Here is a 17,702-nt window from a genome sequence, read left to right on the forward strand (position 1 = left end):
ATTGAGGGAGTTCTGGGTTGAAGCAAAGTCTCTACCACCTCAGCTGGGAGACCAAAAGTTATGAACGGCCAGAACAGGGCTACTAATAGTAAGCAAACATGTCTTGGCGCACTCTCATAAAAACTCCAGGAAGCAGAGTAATCGGGGGAAAAGCATACAGACAGCCAGATCTGTACCACAGTGTCCAGTCCCTGGGGCGAAAGTGCTAGCCTGAAGGGAAGAACCCTGATATTGCTACGCTTTGCCCCCAAAAGCAAACCTCAGGAACCTCCTGTAAGAAGGATGGATGGATACATGGAAATACACATCTTTTAGATCTATCGTGACAAACTAGTCCTCGTACCTGATTTGTGACACAACTTGTTTTCAGTGTGAGCATCTTGAACTGAACATCAGCTGTCTGACTGAGCGGTTCAGTTACCTGAGACCTAAAATGGGCCCCAGCCCTCCATCTTGGGAACTATGAAGTATCGGCTGTAGAACCTGGACTCCCATTCGTGAGGAGGAACCACCTCGGTGGTGGCATGCTCCACAACCTCAAATCTTTTTTGGCAGACAAGGTTGGGTGCAGTGATGAGGGCACTGGGGTGAGACGGGCACCGAAGACTGCGGTGAATGCCACTCTACACCAGAAGCGCCAGTCCACAGAAGTCCTGTGCCAAAAACTGCCAGGACTTCTCAGACTGAGATCTCTTAGCCGTAAGTACAGATTGCAAATCTGGCTTTGGATTCGAGATCCAGAAAAAGAGCGCTTCTCAGAAACACAGCCCCACCACAGGAGGAAGTGCAAAAATACGGAGTTGGTACTCGTTGAGGGCTGCTTAATGGAGCTAAAAAGCGGTGCGGAACAATGGAATTTCACCACTTGCACGCGCATCCCAATACATCTGCTGACAGTCATCGTCTCAGCGTTATGTTCGCTGAACAGACTGAAGGCATGCAATCCAGCTCTTTCAGCAGGTCTGTCTAGCACGCCTGTGACATATCTTGCATTGTTCAGACACATACCAGCATGACCCGCTACCGAGTATTCATGCCCCAAACTGTCAGTATAAGACATAATGCCTTGGGATGTGACGGTAGAACCACGCTAATTGTCAGGGAGCTTGCAAGTGTCTGTTCAACCCGTGGCATTGCCTTACTCCTCATAACTGGGTGATTGAGGGCTCTTGACAGAAAAGAAAGAGATAGGGATTATCAGTCATCTCATTCCCATCTATCAGATCCCTCTGCGATCCCAGTGAATGTAGCGGGAACTTGCTGTCACCAAGGTGACAGCAAGACTAGTAACGCAGGGAACACTGGTGAAGACTCCTTCCCTTGAGAAGAAAGCCTTTTGGGGGCAGAGCGAGATATTCATACTGCGAACATGGAGCTCTCTCAAGAGAGAGCCACTGAGCGCTTTGCTCCGAGGCAAGCCACGCAAGAGCGTGTGTGTCTCTGGCAGTGATGATTAACGTTTGCACAGAGATCGCACAATGCTTGCAAAGTAATTTGCCCTTGCTCTTGCCCTTTTGCCTTAGTCTTTAGCATGTCATATCAAACTTTAATTGTGTGGGACAGACAACAATAAATAAGACTCACAGGACATGAAATTGAAACAGATACACAGAGAGCGCGATCTGAATGACAGAAAGCTGATGCCAGCTTTGCTGCCTGTGCCTTTATGCTATCCTGGTCGCTGACATCACCTGCCCAGGACATCACGCCCTTCCATTGGACAGATACAGCAGATTGAGAGCGTGGTCATGCAGGAGGCCTGCACAATATGTTGGTCATAAAAAAACTACAAGCCTGTTATTTCTTTTAAGGACACATATCCTTTCCATGGTTTTGTCCCCAGGACACAAATGCTAATATGGGAGTAATAAGCCTATGTACTCCTGCCCCTGCACAACAAACCTAGAACTGCAATATTGCCTGGAAATATAATTTTCATATCATTCTCAAGCACTGTCGTGTACAGAATGAAGTGGACAATGGAGCTGCTACACTCCTGAGGGGCCATTTTGTGAAGTAATTGAATGTTATATTGGAAGGTTCACAATTATTTACAAACAAATTTACCATATCAGCCTTCTCATTGGCAATTTGAAGCTCTTTCTCCTTCACTTCCAGTTCTTTGCTGAGGGTAGCAACAGACTGAGAGGCCTCCTTTAGTTTCTGAAGGCCAGTGTTCATCCTAACGAAACAATACAATTAGAAATTAAACTCTACAACACATGGTTCCAGACTCCATAATTATTTTTTTTACAGAAAGTCATGGGGGAAATTCACTAAGAATGAATTACGCCTGATGAAAGTGCTGTTTATTTGCATGAACTAAATGAATTATGCAAATTTGGTAACAATACAAACGCAACCAAAAAAAGGTCCATGCTCTGCACAATATCAGATTTTGCATAAAGTGAAATCTGTAGTTTAATTTACATAGAAAGTTGGCATGTTTGGTCTAAAAGGATTGACAATGTCTTTATTTAAATAGGTGCAGTGCTATTTCAACACAAGGTTTAGCACCTGGTTATAATGAGTTTGTATATTGTCTTGCAAAAATCCAATGACAAAAGTGGCATGTCATATTTTAATAAATCTGTACTGAATTCACCCCCTACATGATATGATGTTATAAAGACACAATATATGAAGAGTTAATTTGCAAAAACCAATAAACACCACTTAAAAAGAGCTGATTGCTATGCATTATCCTTCACATATAGTGCATGAACCCTAAACACGTTTTCTCAAAAATGCCACTTTGAAAGCATCACAAGTTCATGTTTTACTCCAGAAGCAGTCCACAAGTCAATTTTAACACATTACAATAGTAAAATAAAAGCTCTGTGTATTGCGTGTAATCACTTCCATACAATCTATGATCACAACCTTTGTCAGGCATTTACGTTGTCATCTGAAGAGAATACAAAGATTAAACAAGTGATTTTGTTGTTGTTGTTGTTGTTTTTAAACTCTAAAGCATACAATGAGGATTTATCTGCTTTTAAACAAAAAAATGACTATTGGAGTTATCTCCTTTTGCTAGAAAAATGTTACTATGTAAATATTTGGTAAAACTGTCAAAACCATTGGTTTAAGTTATTATTATTTAATAAAAAAACTAACTGCAGTTTGATTTACATTACTTTGAATGCACATTGAAAAATCAAAATTAGTTATCAGTTTTTGCAAATAAACCCTTTAGGCCTATTCTGTATCTGTATATATATATATATATATATATATATATATATATATATATATATATATATATATATATATATATATATATATATATATTCTATTTCTGATTATACTGACCTGTCTGCAAGAGTCTGAACCTCTGAGTGCTTTTCTTTGTAGATGGTCTTGTAGTCGTGGATGAAGGACAAGTAGGATTTCGGTGTGACATGTGTGGAACGCCGGTACCTCTGAAAATAATCTGCACATTTTTCTGCCACCCCATCCTGAAAAGAGCCCATACACTGAACCACTTCCGCCTTGACTTCAGGAGTGCAGTCTATGTCATACATAGACAGGAAGTGCTCTGAAACTGAGAAAAAACAAACAAACAAAAATATTGTTCTTATTTACTTGCGCAATATGTATCTGTTCATCTAGCAATAGCTACAACCGTATTCATTTTGCTATGGTTGATTGCTGTGATGACTTTCTTGATTGTCTTTCAATGTTTAAATTATTGTTTCATTCTCAGCTACATTAACCCTCCAGTTCTAATAGAGCAGAAAAGATGTTCTCTTAAATGTGATTGATTTAAATTGTTTGTGGAACATTTTGTGGCGTCCCTGAATTGCTTGTTTTCTACACTGAATTGTACGGACAAAAACATTTACTCTGAAAATAAATCATGAAGACTATTTTCAGAATAGACAATTAGAATTTATAAGACCTTGGTTAGAGTGTTGATTTTTACAGGTAAATTTGGTCTGGGATTAGGGTGGTTATACATTATTTGAAGAGCTTTTTATTCCACAAGCAGCATACAAATCACAAAAATGTCATTATTTTGAAAATAAATGCTCCATTTTTTAAAGCTTCTAATGGTTTGAAACAGACTTTTGCCCCTGTAAATAAAATGCCTTTTTTTTCTTCCTGTCTGCTGCAAACGAGATTTATAAATCTTTATAAATCTTACAGTTATAAATCTGTCTGTGAGTACCCATAAAGCAAGTGGGGTCAAATGGGGCCAAAACCATTTGAAACAGCAGTATAATATTACCACTATATTAAACCCATCTGCTCCATTCTAGATTTAGTTTGATCCAGCACACATATAATGCACTCGCTCAAAAATGTGCTGCATCCCCTCTTAGACATGACATATATTTTTAATATATTAGGGCATCAGAATCACCATATTTTCAGGCTCCCCCTGGGTTATACTGATCCTTCATGGGTCTGTCATATCAAATTACTGACCTGCGATCAGAGCATCTTTGGGCCAGCGGCTAAACCAGTCCATGGTGCACCCTGAAATGAGAGCAGGAAACTTCAAAGCTCGATTACGGAACCTCTCGCCAACTGGAGAGAAGCACAGAACCACGTGAAGGTTCTGCCTCACTCTGCTCATAAAATACTCATGTAGGTTTTCATTTGTGGGCGGTCGCCGTGGAAACTCTCGCTTCATGACTGGAATAAGGTCACTGATAATCTCGTCGATCTCATCTCGAGCAAACAGATTGGACACCTGTGGCAAAGAGAATATTTCACAGCTCATTAGTTTAAACCTATAGCCCTGGTTACTCTGGGAATTTACGACAAATGTACAATCTAGACAAAATGGCACACCCGAGGGGATAAAATTATTCTTTCAAGGGAGGGGAAAAGACGTTTAAATGTTCTTTGTCACTCTCTGAATCACTTAAGGAATACTTCACTCAAAAATACAAAGTCTGTTATCATTTATTCATACTCGTGTCTTTCCAAACCTGTGTGACTTCCTGCCATGGCTCACAAAAGAAGATATTTTACAAGACAGTGATCTTTTACAAACAATGAAAGTTGTGCGCTGCGTATTTTCTAGTTTGATGCAGAAATAGCAACTGATTGTGTTTCGCCATATCTGTGTGCGAAACTGTATACCAATAAACTAATGAGATTTATTTCAAAGATTGTTTGTTTTCACACATATCTATCATATTAAACTTGGAACGCAGCTCATGAGTCATATGATTTCATGGATTTTATGCTACATTGGTTGCTGTATAGCAATGCAGTCTGAAAAAATCTTCAAAACACCTCTTTTTACGCTCCACAGAAGAAAGAATGTATTATGGATTTGGAATGACAGGAGGCTGAATAGACTGAAGGGTCTCAGATTTTTTATTATTTAGTGAATAATTCCTTTCAAGTGATCATACTCCATTTTTTATTGAAATGAACAAATCACCTTAAATAAATTCAGTCCTAACCCTGTCAAGCATTTGGGGCACATTAGAGTTGGGATCCTTGAAGCATTGATAAGCATTTACTCAAACTGATAACTATTTTTTTCTTAAATACAGTGTTTTTGTAATTGACCCTCCATTGTGACACAGTTTAGATATAATGGCAAAATGCAAGCTTGTTTAGACGTTTTGTGTCAGAGAAACTTTGAAACTTTGTGTTTGATCTTTGGTTTTTACAGCAGCTATATAAAATTACCGTTAAAGAGTAATAAACAGGTGAAATGGATTTAGTTAATAAGAGTGTGGTCTAAGCGAATGTCATAACAAATGTGAGTAGACAGAAAAGATTTTAAAATGAGCGATTCATTCATAAATTCATACAATCATACAATTTTTGTTTACATAAGGTCTATAACTAAGCATATAGTGCATCTTAAAAATCTATAACTACTATGCATAAAATGTGTTTTTGTCGATTTAATACTCTCTTTTCTTTAAAAATAAAATAATTGGTTGAATGTGATTTTAGTGTGCTTGTTTACTTACAATAGCACTCAAGCTGGCATGGAAGTGAAAAGTATTTGTTATCCCAGTATGATTTGAGAATTTTCTAAGGAGTATCATGTGGTCATTAATGTTTTTTTTTTGACATAACCAGCATCACAAATTTGCTAATTTGAGAATAAACTTAACTTAGTAATATCATGTAACATTTCCTGTTCTGTTTAGACCATACTGTTGCTTTTAGTTCTGAATATTAAAATAAACAGACGTTATTTCCAGTTTTTAAATTGCATTTTTAATTTTAGATTTTCAATTGTGCCTGATACTGCCTCACTGACAATGCTGTTATATTAGACTATACAGTCTGTCAGCAGACAAAAAGCTCTTAGAAGAACTACAAATGGATTAGTGCACGACTGGAACAAGGCAATATATTTCACTTAAGTTTGGTAGCCTCTCTCTCGGTCTTTCTCACAGAAATTACCATGAAATAAAAACACTGGCGTATGACTCATCTTGCTGTTCTGCTCTCGTTTCAGAATCTTAGATAATAACTTGCACTAAACTCCGTTTGTTATTGCCTCTGTCTTCCACATCGACACAACTGTCTCGCCTCATCAGTTTCTCAACTAAACCCTGAGATCCTCAGTATAACTGAGAGCTTGTTCGTTTCATTAATATTCTTGAGCAGGGCCATCTCTCCCCAGGACCTCGAGTGCTCTTCTCCTGTGCAGTCAATTCTCTTTATGTACTTAACAGCATGATTAATGAAATAACAACCTTCACCAAACCCAGCTGACCAAAAACCTTTTTAAGACTTCATGACAGCTTAAAAAACCCCAAGAGGTGCACCCTGCGGTTTAAATGATAGCCAATTATTCTCAACCCCATTTATTTATTCAGGGAGGGTGAGAAAGACACATTGGAACATAGTGTTAATTAAACATATTTAGTCATTTGTAAAGCTTTTTATTCTTCCTGGTACTTATTCTCTAACTGTCTTTCCTGTGGCTACCCACAATGCCCTATCTTTTTTCCTCTTTCTTGTAGGCCCATGTTTCTTGTAGGTATCATGAAAAATGACTGAGTTTGAAATAAGCTGTGTTTGCAGGTTTTTCTCCAGCTCTTTTCTTAATAATAATTACTACATTAATAATAACAATTTACCAATTTTTATATTTGTTCTGATAAATAAGAAAAAAAATAAAAATAAAAAAATAAAAATAAAAAAATATATATATATATATATATATATATATATATATATATATATATATATATATATATATATATATAAAAATATAAGGAAAGCAAATACTGCATCATCGAGTGGAAAAAAGGGACTCATCTTAGAAAACATTCAAATGAAGCTAATTTTAGATGTTTAATTACTACTTAGAGCATTAGGATCGTTAGACAAGGGCTTAATTAAATAGCTACTCCACCTCAAAATGAAAACTTATTAATCACAATAATCACAAATCAATCACTATTATTATTATTTTTATTATTATGGTTACACTTTAGTATAAGGATTAACTAGTTGCTTATTAGCCTTGCTCTTTACATTACATTACATTACACTTTACATTAGTTAACATGAACTGAATGAACAATAAATGTACAGAATTTAGTAATCTTAGTTCATGTTCATTTCAGCATTTACTGAAGTGTTATTAAAATTTGTGTTTGTTAACATTAGTTAATACGCTGTGAGCTAAAATAAACTAACAATGAACGACTGTATTTTTATTGCTTAATATTAACAAATAAATAGTGTAATAAATGTAGTGTTCATTGTTTCATTCTTTCATGTTAATTAATACATTAACCAATGTTAACAAATAACGCCTTGTTGTACAGTCTCATTTATGTACAGTTACTTTTAAAATATTGGCTGTTTATATTATTAGTACTACTAAAGCATTAAGACATAAAGCATTTTCATGACCATATTTTACATCCATAATCTTATACAATACCTAAACAACTACCTAAGTATTACCAAGCAGCAAATTAAGTTTACCGATGAAAAAGTTGTAGTTATTGGTTTGTTAAAGGCAAGATTTGGACCTTAAAATAAAATGTGACTATTATTATTATTAAGATTAATAAGACATCAGTTTAAGATTAAGCGTAGTCAGGACAAGAACCAAAAGAATAGCATATATCTTGGAATATTTTCCATGTCTCTTTCAATGAATGTATTCGAAATAAACTGTTTATCTATCCAACTTATCCGTCTTTCCACCTTCAGCTCTGCAGAAGTGCAGTGTTTTCCCCTGAGGTGCGGTCATGTTAATGCAACACCTCCTCAATGCTGCTCTGTTAGTTTCAGTGTGACGGGTGAAATCCACAACAAGTGAGTGCAGCCAATGCTCTCTGGCAGGTGTCACATTCCAGGATGCAGAGCTGCCTTTTTTCCCCCCTCTTTGACAAACCCATCTGTCTCTCTAATATGAAGCAATGCATCTCGTGTCTCGCAGATCCCATTTATTTGTGTGTCATTACCACACAGAATGAGCTCCGTAATTTGTCAGAGGGCAGGGTGACATACTCCCTTTGTTTATTTTCATTACGGCGCCTCGGGAAATCTGACTTATTTGTAGTGAAATAAAGGTTGAGTTATTAGGGGGACATACGTTGTAACCTTGGGAACACATGTAGCTCGGCTATTTTAGCGTGTGTTCTAAAAACATCATGAAATGGCTCAGAATGAATGCTGTGGGGCTTGTGGGGAAGGGTGCTTCTATAAGCATGATGTCAGAATGGTTGTCTGACCTCTCCTGATGAAAGGACGTTGTTCATGTACTCCAGGAAGGATTCATCCTTGATCTCGTTGTCAGTGAAAATAAAGCTGATGCCTTTGCCCTGTTGTCCGGCGGTCCTGTACAGTCCCTTCAGGTCCTCCATCAGGTTGAGGGTGTTGTAGGAACTAAAAACACAGCATGCAAAACAACAGGCTTTAAAGATCTGGTAGGATTTCCCAAACTGGGGTTGATAAACAAATTCATTCATTTATTTTTAAAATAAATATAATAATAATAATTTAAAAAAATGTTTACTAAAAATGTATTTAAATATCATGTGACTAATAAAATAAAATAAAAATAAAATAAAAATACTAATAAAAATATTCAATATTCAAATGTGTAATTAAATTAATAAAATACAAACTTTAAATCAATCTATATACAAGTAAATATGACAAAACATTTGTACCACATATGTAGGTTTTGAATTTATCTTAGAACTACATTCAATTCAATTCTCAACTTATTCAATGTATTTATTTTTGAATGAATTCTATACTCAAAATAAATAATTATGTATCCTTTATATATATATATATATATATATATATATATATATATATATATATTTAACCTAGTTACCTAGTTAACGCTCAATTTAGATTTAATTGCACATTTTTCTTCATGGCCTTTTCCTGATCCTATATCTTTGTTAATTTTTTGAACATATGAAACAAAATTCTCTATGTTAGGCATTATTACAATTATTATCACAATTATTATATTGCACAGTTTATACATTCACAGTGTTGCCATAAAGCATCCATGTTAACAGTTTATTGTCAAACTGTTAGAAAAAGTAGATCTGTAAACTAAACATTTATTTGACTATCATGCTGTAGATACAACATGAATTTAAATGTATCAGAAAATCTCTGTAAGGATGACCCTGGAAAAATGAAAAGATAAACAGATCACAAGTGGCTTAAAAGCAGCATTAAAATTACTGTCAATGCCCTTTCAATTCCTGCAAGTTATTTATTTTTTAATTTTTTTTACAGTAAGTGTTTTGTGTATAGCGAGAAAGTGACCAGAACTGACATGCTGCCTTTTTACAACACTGTACAAACAAAGATGGTATTGAGTGTAAAAAGACTTCCTAGATGCAGAGAATTGTGAGCAGCTTGTGTTTTGTAGGCAACAATTTTAAAATCCGTCTGTTTTCTCTGGGGACTCTCACATCCATTCTGAGATCAACAACAGATTCAGTCATATCATTTTCAAATATAAGTGGCAAAGAAAAACACTCTCCAAATATGAGTTAAACTGCCAAAGGCCTGCTACTACCATTACAATGGCAAACAAAGAAAAGTGCTGTGGAATTACAGGTGGCCACAGGCAAAAATATTCCATTCCACATGATTGGAAAAACGATTTCCTCCGAACAGAGTCAGAAATAAGCCAATATGAAAAAAGAATCACTTGACAGATGGCTCCCTGTATTTCAACCGATTTTAATGATTACTGAATATTCCCACACGCGCCAATTTTACCACTGAATTATCAATTGAATTTGAAGACGGGTTTGAATTGAAAATGTCCAGTCTCATTGTCTGAGTCAGACAGCACAGTCGATTGGATATAGGTTCTTTCCTCTTGATAGTCAGCAGAGCTGAATTGGAAAGTGAAGGCCAAAAACACTCTTATACACAGATACCATCTACTGGAGCACAACTAAACTGCATTACACCAGAAAAAATGCTTTTTATTTATATTTCATTCAAAACATCAACGGTAAGGTGAAAGGTCGAGAAATGTTGCAATCTTGATTCAAGCTAGTGTCGATTATACATGAATCACTTGAAAAAAAGAAACCAATAACATACATTTGTTCAATCAGTAGTATTAGTATTGATTAAATAAACTAATATATTTGTTTTTGTAATGGACCCTTTTCTCAGCAGTGGAAGTCGTCATAGTTGGGTTAACTTAAAGAGCAGTAAATGGGAGAGTACCAGAGGTATATATTTTGCATTACAAATAGCAAAAGAAAAACTCTACAATACTGTTTTCATGACTTTCTATAAGAGGAAAAAACAGAAAATAACTGGTAATGGCAGTGAGAAAAGAGAATGATGTTAAATTTACTATCCCTTGCATAGACACTATATTAGAAATGCCCTCGTGTTGACTAGTTGACTAGTATTTTTTTGGCAGTTTGATGCAAAGGTAATATAATACAAAGAATAGTGCTAGAAATGTAAAAAAAATGTTGCGAATTTTACGATGCTAATGACTGTTAAAAGCATCAAAGTGTCCATTATTGGCTTTTGGTAAAAGGGGGAAAAAAATACAAAAACGTTGCCTTAACAGTGACGCATGTTTATTACCGTGCTATAACTATGTTATGAACTAAGTTATTACTGTGTAATAAAAAGAGTTGCATTGTAAAGATTGTCTAGACATATGATGTAGATCTACTACTCAAACAACAGGAGGCAGATGAAATTTTTTCTGTCTCCCTTTGAGGGTAAAAGTGAATTTGAATAAATAGACTATAAATGATTGAGTATGTGAAGGTGACTCACCGGGTGAGTGTAATCTGGAAAGTCTTGTATCCGGCGATGAAAGATGCTAGTCTTGTCAGACTCTGTTTTCCAGATCCCCCTACACCGACCAGTAGGGCATTTCCCCTAGGGTTCTGATGATCCGAGAAATCTGGGGAAAGAGTGTGCAAGAGAGAAAAGAGAAAGAGACAGATGCCACCTCATTACCATGCAAAACGCTTATACACACACTTTACATAAAGATACTCAGGGCACTTATTTGTAGTCTTCTCTAAAGTAGGACATGTGTGGGTCCTTTAATCAGCATGGAAGGTAAGCTGGAATCATCTAAATTTCTTGTGAGCATTACATTTTTTTTCCTCTTTCATGCTAGAAGGATGCTAATATCTTATAGCAAGGTTATTCTTTTCAGTAGAAAGATGAATTATAGGAATCTTTTTTAGCACCTTGAAAACATGACACAAGTGCAGAACTGACCAGCATTCAGCGGAGACGATAACATGCTGTCAATACAGAGATACAAGAAACAAGTACCTTAACTAGATGAATCATGGCATCCCTGAAGAAGACCATATCCATGCCTGCTCCTCTAATGCTCTCGTTATAATGACTCAAAAACAAGTTCAACCTCTCCATTAGACTATCAAAGGATTTAATGGGCTCATATACTTTTGGCATGTCGAAATCAGTTTCCTCTGGCTCTTCACCTGTATGTAACAAAATAATATGTCAGTCATAGATATTTCATTTCAGTTCAGAAAAGAAGCTGCCAGTCAACAGCAATGTTTCTTTTATAAGTCAAATTAATACAGATAATATCTGGGTGTGTCCTTATTTTGTATGTTGTACTGAGGTCAGCACATATAACAGCAAAGTGTAACGCCACACCAGCAGAGGGAGCCTTCCCCAGAGTTCTGACTGTCAGCTCTTCCTCTGCTTTCTCCACGCCCACTTCCCTTTTGGCGGCCATTTTAACCAGGCCCAAACAACAGCCTGGTGCGAAGTATTGCCAGCTCATCACTGCATACCAAGCGTTTCTTTATCTGTCTGTTTCTATCGTGTTTTTGACCTATTGCCTGTTTTTTCCTGACTATCGTTTTTTGGATTACCCCTTGCCTTGACGACTCGGATTGGACTGATTATTGTGTTTGAACCTTTGCCTGATTATTTGACGTTGAGTTTGGATTACGTTTGGATTTGTTTGCTGTCTCCATTAAAACTCCGCATATGGAATCTACTCCGCTTCCGCCTCTGTATCGTTACAGAATACTTCGCCTTCACCGAATCCAGCGGAGGTTTCACAACTACAGGCCGCGTTCACTTACCAGAGTGAACTTATGAAGAATTATCAGGAACAGCTGGCTCAAGTGCAAGCAGCAAACACTCATCTGCTTCATTATATCCGTTCGCTTCCACCCACGCAACTTTCTACGGTAAGACTGGCACTGCCAGAAAAATTTGATGGTTCTGCTGAGCAATGCAAAGGGTTTATTCGCCAAACTCGCACCTACCTGGAAAGTATGACTAATCATTCCGAAGCAGATAAATGTTCACTGATCATGTCACTATTGTCCGGCAGAGCAATTGATTGGGCTGCGGCCGTTTGGGAGACAGACGTGAATCTGCGTACTTCTGCCAAATATTTTATGAACCAAATTCGTGAAGTGTTTGAATATCCTGCAGGGGGCCAGGATGTATCAACACGGATTCTGCATTTAACTCAGGGAAATCGCACAGCAGCAGACTATGCCATTGAGTTTCGCACCTTAGCAGCACAAAGTGGGTGGAATGATGTCTCACTCAAAGCCGTTTTTAAACAAAGTCTCAATCCGGAATTGCAAACTGAGATGGCCTGCAGAGGAGAGGATTTGTCTTTCACGGAGTATGTCAATACCGCCATTAAGTTGGATAACTTGCAACGGAGTGCACCAAGACGGAGAACCACACGCCTTTCATTACCCCATTTTGCACCTGTGTCCAGCCGTACACCTGAACAGTCTGGCTCTGAACCTATGCAAATTGGAGCTACCAGCCTATCTGAGACTGAGAGAAATCGGCGCCGAGAACTGAATCTCTGTTTCTACTGTGGAGAACAAGGCCATCGCAATCACCAGTGTCCACACAAGGCCCGGAAGAAGGCAGCTGATTCAACCCGGGTGAGTTGTAATGGTTTCTCCTTACAAATATTCAAGGCTGTTACTGTACCAGTCCAGATAACTACTGACAATGGTCCTATTCTGCTAACAGCACTAATTGACTCTGGAGCAGCACTTAATCTCATTAACCAGGATCTCATTCATCAACACCATATCTCCACCATACCATGTTTGCCAGCCATTGGAATTACCACTGTGGAAAATAAACCCATAAAAGGGGTATCACCAGACAGACATCGCCCATCCGTCTACAAACTGGATTGTTTCATCAAGAACTCATTTCCCTGTATGTAATTGACTCACCCAAGTATGAAATCATCCTCGGATACCCATGGCTTTCCACTCATGACCCAAGTTTTTCTTGGTTCAATGGGGAACTCACACACTGGTCTCAGTTCTGCCGAAATCACTGTCTTCACAACTGCCCATCATTGCCATGTCTCGCTACTAGTGTGGAAAGTCCCCTCAGCTCACAGACTCCCACGATTCCACAATGCTATAATGACCTGCGGGAAGTTTTTAGTAAAACTAAGGCCACTCAATTGCCACCACATCGGCCCTGGGATTGTGCCATTGATCTCCTGCCCAACGCTATGCCACCCAAAAGTAAGATTTATTCCCTGTCTCGTCAGGAGTCCCAAGCTATGGAAGAGTATATCAACGAGGCTTTGAACTCTGGATTTATTCGTCCATCCACTTCTCCCGCTGCAGCTGGGTTTTTTTTTGTTGAGAAAAAAGATGGAGGATTACGACCATGTATCGACTACCGAGGTCTCAACCATGTCACTGTTAAATTCCGTTATCCATTACCACTGGTCCCAGCTGCATTGGAACAACTTCGCGAAGCCAAGATTTACACCAAACTCGATCTCAGAAGTGCCTACAACCTCATCAGAATCAAGGAAGGAGATGAATGGAAAACTGCATTTCTCACCACTCAGGGCACTATGAGTACCAGGTGATGCCGTATGGACTTGCCAACGCTCCAGCAGTATTTCAGTCCTTCATCAACGAGATCTTCAGGGATATTCTTCACAAGTTTGTAATCGCTTACATTGATGATATTCTGATCTACTCCAGATCTGAGGATGAACATGTGGATCATGTGAGGATTGTCCTTTCCCGTTTTCTAGAACATAACTTGTACATCAAGGCAGAGAAATGTGAGTTTCATGTATTCCAGACATCCTTTCTAGGATACAATATAAGTCATCACGGCGTGGAAATGGACAATGCAAAAATCACTGCTGTCACTGAATGGCCCAGGCCCTCCACAGTCAAAGAACTACAACGGTTCCTAGGATTTGCTAATTTCTACCGCCGGTTCATCAGAAATTACAGTTTGATAGCCGCCCCTCTGACCTCCCTACTCAAAGGTAAACCCTCAAGGTTACATTGGACCGAACAAGCAGACACCGCCTTCAATAACCTGAAAACCACTTTTACTACAGCCCCAATCCTGAGACATCCAAATCCCGACCTTCCATTCATCCTGGAAGTGGACGCCTCTGATTGTGGCATTGGTGCGGTGCTCTCACAGCGTCATGGTCAACCTGCAAAATTGTATCCCTGTGCTTTCTTTTCTAGAAAGCTTTCCACAGCAGAAAGAAACTACGATGTCGGCAATAAGGAACTTCTCTCTATGAAAGCAGCCATTGAAGAGTGGAGGCATTGGCTAGAAGGGGCACTACATCCCTTTCAAGTAATCACTGACCATAAAAACCTTGAATATGTCAAAGCTGCTAAGAGACTCAACCCACGTCAAGCACGATGGTCACTTTTCTTTTCAAGATTTCAGTTCACTGTCACTTACCGTCCAGGAAGCAAGAACAGCAAAGCAGACGCGTTGTCACGGAGACATGATCCCCCTCATCAGACACATACCTCAGAACCCATCCTGAACCCAGCCGTAATCATCGCACCCATCAACTGGGATATAATGGATGAAATCCAACAAGCTACCCAACACGAACCGTCGCCAACTAATTGTCCTCCCAACAAACAATATGTTCCACAAACACTAAGAAGGAGAGTGATGCAGTGGGTTCACACATCTTTGAGCTCAGGCCATCCAGGAATATCTCGATCCATCAAGCTAACACAGAACTCATTCTGGTGGCCCTTTATGACGCGAGACATCACAAATTATGTAAAAGCTTGTCCAGTGTGTGCTCAAGCCAAGACCCCCAGAGACCTTCCAGCTGGCCTACTGAAACCTCTCCCCATTCCACAAAGACCATGGTCTCACCTGTCCGTAGACTTTGTTACCAACCTCCCACCATCTGATGGATTCACCACCATCCTGGTGATTATTGACCGATTCTCCAAAGCATGCCGTCTAGTTCCACTCAAGGGTCTACCCACAGCCATGGAAACAGCCCAAGCCATGTTTCATCATGTGTTTAGAAACTATGGAATACCCGAGGACATCGTCTCAGACCGAGGAACCCAATTCACGTCTCAGGTTTGGAGAGCCTTTTGTAAATTACTAGACATAAATGTCAGTTTAACATCTGGTTTTCACCCACAGTCTAACGGGCAGGTAGAGAGACTAAATCAAGAGATTGGGAGATATCTGAGAACATACTGCAGTCGAGAGCAACACCGTTGGACAGAATTCCTTCCTGGACTGAATATGCTCAAAATTCATTGACTCACTCATCCACAGGACTAACCCCGTTTCAGTGTGTGCTTGGCTACCAACCCCCCTTGTTCCCGTGGTCCGGAGAACCATCTTCTGTACCCGCCGTTAATGACTGGATTCAGCGCAGTGAGAGGGTGTGGGACAATGCTCATGTCCGCCTGCAACGTGCAATTGGCACTCAAGAGTTGCAAGCAAATCGACGACGTCGCCCACATCCTCCTTATCTACCAGGACAAAGGGTCTGGCTCTCCACGAGGGACCTCAAGTTACATCTGCCGAGCAGGAAGCTCAGCCCAAGGTATGTTGGTCCTTTCAAGATCATTCGACAAATCAATGAGGTCACATACCAGTTAGAGCTCCCTGCCAACTACCGTATCTCTCCTTCCTTTCACGTGTCGCTCCTCAAACCTGTCCACTCGGATGCTGACCCCAATGCTGAGCCGGAGGAACCACCACCACCGCTGGATGTAGATGGATCACCGGCGTACATTGTCAATGTGCTCCTGGACTCCAGAAGACGAGGGGGTCAGCTCCAATATTTGGTGGACTGGGAGGGCTACGGACCTGAGGAGAGATCATGGATACCTGCTTCGGACATTCTGGACCCCTCCTTAATCGAGGAATTTCATAGAGCCAGACCTGACCGTCCTGCACCACGACCACGGGGACGACCACGTAGAGCACCAGGAGGTGCTCCTAGAGGGGGGGGTGCTGTAACGCCACACCAGCAGAGGGAGCCTTCCCCAGAGTTCTGACTGTCAGCTCTTCCTCTGCTTTCTCCACGCCCACTTCCCTTTTGGCGGCCATTTTAACCAGGCCCAAACAACAGCCTGGTGCGAAGTATTGCCAGCTCATCACTGCATACCAAGCGTTTCTTTATCTGTCTGTTTCTATCGTGTTTTGACCTATTGCCTGTTTTTTCCTGACTATCGTTTTTGGATTACCCTTGCCTTGACGACTCGGATTGGACTGATTATTGTGTTTGAACCTTTGCCTGATTATTTGACGTTGAGTTTGGATTACGTTTGGATTTGTTTGCTGTCTCCATTAAAACTCCGCATATGGAATCTACTCCGGCTTCCGCCTCTGTATCGTTACACAAAGAAACAAAAATGCTACTGAACAAATATATTTAATTTGTATATCTGTATTTTTTATTCTATTTATATTTTGGATTTGTTTCTGATTATTACCTGTGGCCTCAGGTGCATCTCTGAGAAAATCTACAAAGTATGAATCCCCCCCAAGATCCACCACCATTCGTTCTTCTTCTCCAAGCTCTTCTTCCACCAGTTTGGCCAGTGTGTAGTCAAACCAGGCCACATCCTCTGGGGCAGTAAACCGGTCCGCAATCACACGCTTGCATTCATGTTTCCACAGCCGCAGTAATACCTGGACCGGTAAATTATTAAAAAAATAAAAATTTAAAAAGTCCTGGAACCAAAATTCTATGTTTACATTAACATTTTATTTCATTAACAGTTCATCTGAACATATATATGTATGTTGTTAGTAACCATATTCATACTAAACATCTGAGAGTGATGAGAACGAATACTGAAAGTAGAATCATTTTAGTGGGGGAATCTTTTAAGGAATCAGTGTTATTAAGATGAATCACAATCAAAAACCATGCAAGGGTGAATGGCAGGTATAGTAATTCGATTCTTTAGAAT

General features: G+C 39.2%; 1 pseudogene; it reads right to left on the bottom strand.

Annotated features, from left to right (window-relative positions):
- The window catches only part of LOC122360816, an 81,491-nt pseudogene that overhangs the window by 32,296 nt on the left and 31,493 nt on the right, over nt 1–17,702 (bottom strand).

This window comes from Puntigrus tetrazona, chromosome 16 (assembly GCF_018831695.1).
Source record: "Puntigrus tetrazona isolate hp1 chromosome 16, ASM1883169v1, whole genome shotgun sequence".
In the NCBI taxonomy this organism is placed as follows: Eukaryota; Metazoa; Chordata; class Actinopteri; order Cypriniformes; family Cyprinidae; genus Puntigrus; species Puntigrus tetrazona.